The following is a 5,353-nucleotide window of genomic DNA, read 5'->3' as shown; positions in this document are numbered from 1 at the left end:
CCTGCGGGTGCTGAGGTTCCCTCTGAGCCCCTGAAAAGAGCTTCCCTTGCGGCAAGGCAGGGCTGGCCGGCTCCACTTTTCTGTGGACTGTAGTTTGAAGAGTCCCCAGAGCCACCTTCTGCCTCCTGACACCCTGCCCAGGGCCAGTGCCTCTACACAGCTGCTGCTCGGGGTAATTTTTTCTTCTGACATGGCAGTGCAGATGTGGGGTGGGACGCAGCGAGCCAAACTGTTCTCTCCTGTCTCAGATGCTTTAGCAAATCAACCAACCAGTCATGGCCCTTGGTTTTCTGAAGGGGATGCACTCCTCCCAAAAAGGGAACTAGGCTTGCTTCCTGCTGCTCCCTCTGAGCAGAGGGTAAACGAGGGGGTTCTGCAAATCTCCTGGACCCAAGAACAGGTCATCTCCACCCCACACCCCACCACCTTGCAGAACCTCCTCCCCAGGCCTGACCACAGCCTTTCAGCTGGAGCAGAGCCTGTAGCTTAGCAACAGCCACCTACAGCCACCTTTCATCACCCCTCACATCAGATGACCCCAGCGGGTGTCCTGATGTTTTTGGGGACTACAGCATGGAGCTGTGAGGCTGCTCCTGGAAGGGAAGAAGCCCCAGGCTGCATATAGGGCTGTTGCTGCTGCCTCCCAGATGCATCCAGTGTGTAGAACTGGGGATGCCACATTCTTTGTTCTCCAAATTCATGCCCGTTGTGTTCATAAGGTAAGCAGGGAGACAGAGGCAGCCCTCAGACCACAGCTGGGTTATCTCAGACAGGTTCAAGGCAGCATCCCTACAACCTCCTCACCTCTGCCTCAGGGCTCAGCCTGCAGGCGAGATCAGTTTCTGTGGTCAGTTAGTCCTTACATCTCCTCTGAAAGTGTGAATTAGAGGAGGGTGATGGAAAAGCATCAGTGAAACAGGTGATGACTGGGCAGAGATCTGTCAAAATCACTTCACACACAAGTCTGAGCTGGTATGAAAACCAACCCGGGATGTTTAGATTAACTTATCCCCCCCATAAACTTCAGTAGGCAGCTAAACATCACTTCTCGCATAATGAACGGGTTAATAAACCCATAAATAGTCCTTGGGCTGTAACCCTCCGGCAGCAGGACCCAGCGTGGGCACATGCGCACATCCCCGGCACCGCAGGGGCCGCGGTACAAAGGAACTCAAAGCTGGAATGAAGCGCAGCAGCAAGTCAAGCCCCGCTTTGCGTCTTCCCAGCAGCTGAGAAGGGGCCAACAACAGAGGAGCTCACCCGCTGCTGCGCTCCCTCCCTTCCGTCTGATGTGCATCACCGCCCGCAACTGGATCCGCACTGGGATTTCTGCCGTGGCAGCGTAAGCAGCTCTGGACTGTTGCTTTCATGAATAATTTCATTCCTTTCCAGGTGAATTCTCATGCATTACCACGGACAAATTCAGCATGGGCCGGCAAATTGGGAAAGCAGAGCCAGCTCCTGTTTGCAGGAGCATGGCAGATTTGCATCCTGACCTCCAAGAAGTCATTTTCCTGCCCTGAGCCTCGATTTCTTCAATGATAAAGCGCAGTCCTGGGCTGAGCCCCAGTCAGCAGTGCTCAGCTGACAGAGGCAGGGCCCCACGGCTGGAGGCAGGCAGCTTCTCTGCTGTCGTTAAGGCTATCCAAAGCTCCAGTGTAATCGCCTAAAATTGCCTAAAACCTCTTTTTCATCATACCAGCACACAGAGGGTGATTCAAAGTGCTTGGAGATGGCTGACTGTTTCTGTGGGGTACTGGGCAGGTCCTTCACAAGAACAGGCAGGGCGAAGATCTGCAGCTGCAGCCCGGCTGGGGTCCCAGGCAGCGGGAAACAGCCGATCCACAGAGCCCCCCTCAGCAGCAGGAACTCAAAGCTCTGCTTGAATTCAGCTGCCTCGGCACGCACATCGTTTGCTGCCAAATCACAGAATCATGGCCCTCTTCTGTGCTCTTTACAGAAAATCAAGGTCAGTGTGAAACACTGTACCCACACCCTTGGTCTCCGTCTCTCCAGCATCACCTGAACCTCCCGAGAAGTAACGTCAGCGCTGCGCTGTGGGAGCTGTCAGGACGTGCTGACCGCACACCCCGTGCTCTGCAGCCATGTTCTCCTCCCGGGCAGAGGGAATTACCATTTAATTATACCAAACAAATTGGAAGCATTAACAGTTTTTTCTTAAACGGCTACATTAAAACCAAAACGAATGGTAATGGCTTTTCTATGGGAGGAGATGGCAGGCCCAGCCCAGGGCCCAGCCCCTACCCCTGCAGGACAGAACACCCTGTTTAAGAGCTCAGCACCCAGCACAGCACCCACACCCCCTCCCCACAGTCTCTGGCGAGTGGCTCTGGAGCACGTCTGGGTGAGGAGAGGGGGACCTTGGTGCACTGGCTCCCTGTGCTGCAACACTCCGAGGAGAGGCAGCAGGTTACATCAGGCTCATTGCAGAGAGCTCCTGGTTTAGTGGCATTTATGACCTGCAGTGATCTGCAATTTATGAGGGAGATACGCCAGTGGGTATTAAAGTGACCGATGAGCTGAACAGGGCAGAGAGATCTTGGTGCTGCTGAGAGCAGCCGCTTTCCCTTTCCTTCCTCTCCCCAGGATTTAGAGGTTTTGCCTCTCTGAGTTTGAAATCCGCTCAGGTGCAGAGGCCAGCACATGGTCCAGCTTGAGCCAAGGTCTCCAGCAACCAGCGTGTTCCTTCAGCCCTAAATATTGTGTTGCAATGGTGCTGCACAAGCAGGGTGACAAGGGGTCCCATCTACGCCTCTCCACAACTGGAGGAAATGCAAACAGGCCCCAGCAGAAAAGCCATGGAGTTACTCCCAAATCTTCTACTTTTAATGCTCACGATGAGGATATCCACCCTGAGACATCGCTGCACACACCCCAGCCACACTTACACGTTACACACACTTCCTCCAGGAAAGGACTCAGAGCTAGAAACAGAAAGAGACCCCTAACCCTCAGCCAGCCCCAGGCAGAAACTACTCACTGCGAATTGATCCTGTACCATGTCTGTCCAACTTGTTCTGCAAAGCCTCCAGCACTTCTGCAGCCCCAGCAGCAGATCAGTGCGGAGCCTCACAGAGCATCAAACCCTCACTTTGGGAACAGCATTCCCTTCAGAGACACCACAAGGCTCCAGGAGACCACAACGCTTCTTCTTGGCGTCCCACCACAAGTGCACTTGAACCATATCCAACCGACTCTCAGCTTCGCTGACTTCAGCAGCATGACCCCAGATTTCCACCACCTGATCTGGGGATGGCTCAGACCCAGGACACCCATCGCAACCCTGTCAGGAGCCGTGCTCCCAGAACATCCCCGCTCCCCATATCACCTGCCAAACGCCCACGTGCTCCTTGCTGTCACCAGGAGCAGGTTAAAAGATGCAGTCACCAGCCTGACAGAGAAGCCTATTAGAGGAACTACTGCCTTCAGAGAAAGAGCTCTGGTACTCACCAAAATGTCACCCCAGATAAGCACAGGGCAGTCCCACTCTGTGCCAGCCAACATGCGAAACAGGGCTGCAAAGCTTAGCTGAAAACAGCCTGACATCCAGCCAGCATCCCCAGCCAGAGCCGTACCGATTGCCACCGCTCTGGGGACGGGCGTCACCGGAGAGGCAGGAACAGGGACAACACCATGCTGGAAATAGCACACTAAAACCAGGAAGAAATCACAGCTCCTGCTCCTCAGCACCAGGCAGGAGCGAGCAGCTTTGTTTCAGCTCCGTCTTGGCTGCCTGCACTCTAATAAATAAAGAGCAGGAAGAGATGACACAGCACAGACTCAATGAAGGCAGCTAAAAGGAGATGATTCAGTGCAGGGAACCTGTTTCTGCCCCTTGGAACTGTCACGGTACAAGGCCAGGAGGGGGGACACGGAGAGGAGTCCCCAGGAATTTCATCCACTGCCAAAGAGGGGTGTCAGGCACAGCCCAGCTCTCCTCTGCCTGCTCCTGACTCTCTTCCCAGTGCCACTCCAGGTTACAGCCACACTCGGGTGCTTCCCCGGTGTCACTCCACGCAGAGGATCCGACGCACAGTTTGGAGCCTGGGAAGCCAGTCCTCTGTGGCTCAGCAATGCTGCTGCCAGCGTGACCCCAGACCACCCAACACTGTTCACCTGCTCTGAGAAGCAGAGATGGCCAGGAGAGAGGTGCCAGGGAGGAGATGCCCAGGGTTCTGCGCTCAAGGCCCGAGCACACCTCACATGGGCAGGCTCTCCTGGGACCTTTGTCCCTGCCCTCCCCAGGCTGGGTGCTCAGCTCACCCACGCAGGGAATGGGGCAGGTGGAGACCCCACATCCGCCCCTCCCTCCTCAAAAACCTGAAGGAAACTACCTGCAGCCAGAACTGCTCGATATCACAGAAACATCCCGTATTGTTTAGAAAGAGGGATTTGGTCTAAACAAAAACCAGCGAGTGGGGAGAGGGAGGGTAAACGTGGTGAGGATTTTCTTCAGGCTGTTTTCAGGATACAGCACTTCTCAAACAACACACCAAAAATTTTCAGACGTGGGAGCAGCACCTAAAGCTCCCCATCAATCACTGTCACTGAAGGGAGCTGCTTTTCCTCCTAGAAGCACATAAACACCAGGGTGCCACCACCCTTTTCACTGTCCGGTAAACATTTGTCCAGTGTGAAGAGGAACAGGGTGTCCCTGTGGGCTCAGGTACCAACCTTTGCTGTAAAAGTAATACACCCGTCATTATTTCAGCAAAGACGCAGCCAACAAGAAACAACATTCACGGGGGCAGTTTTTTCCAGGAAGCTCTAAGTCCACTTTTCCCCCTGCCTGGCTCCCAGAAGGGAATCACCCACCTCTCCTCTGGGGAGGAGGTTCATGTCTCTGCCACCCAACAAAGAGGATCCCAGCACCCCAAAACCCCATTGTATAATGGCCCAGAGCGCTCCCACAGACACAGCTCTCTTCAAACCCTCACCCCGTATTCCAGGTTCTTAGCAGCATCAGGGATTTTGGAAAAGTCTGGCACCATTGTAACACCCCCAAAGTGGGAGAAGCCTGAGCTCCTGTCCCAGACTCGCTCACATTGCTGGGTGACACTCAGAGCAAGGTACGGACAGCCTTTCTATAAGCTCTGGTCCTGTACCGCCCCAGCCTACAAGGTTGTGTAATACCAAGTCTAGATTTTCAACTTCTAGGCAGAAAAGGCTTTTAAAAAGTCCTTTGAAAACTGGGGTCTCTTCTCCCTCACTCAAACCCTGGCAGCTGGGGCTTTAAACAGAACATGCATGAAATTTTCAGTCTGGTATTTCTGACCTCTCTTCACACTGAATCAAGTTTCCTTGCCATAGTAACAGCTACCCAGAAAAATAA

The sequence above is a fragment of the Buceros rhinoceros genome, unplaced genomic scaffold (assembly GCF_000710305.1).
Source record: "Buceros rhinoceros silvestris isolate BGI_N320 unplaced genomic scaffold, ASM71030v1 scaffold35005, whole genome shotgun sequence".
Taxonomy (NCBI): Eukaryota; Metazoa; Chordata; class Aves; order Bucerotiformes; family Bucerotidae; genus Buceros; species Buceros rhinoceros.
This window is presented reverse-complemented; position numbering follows the sequence as displayed.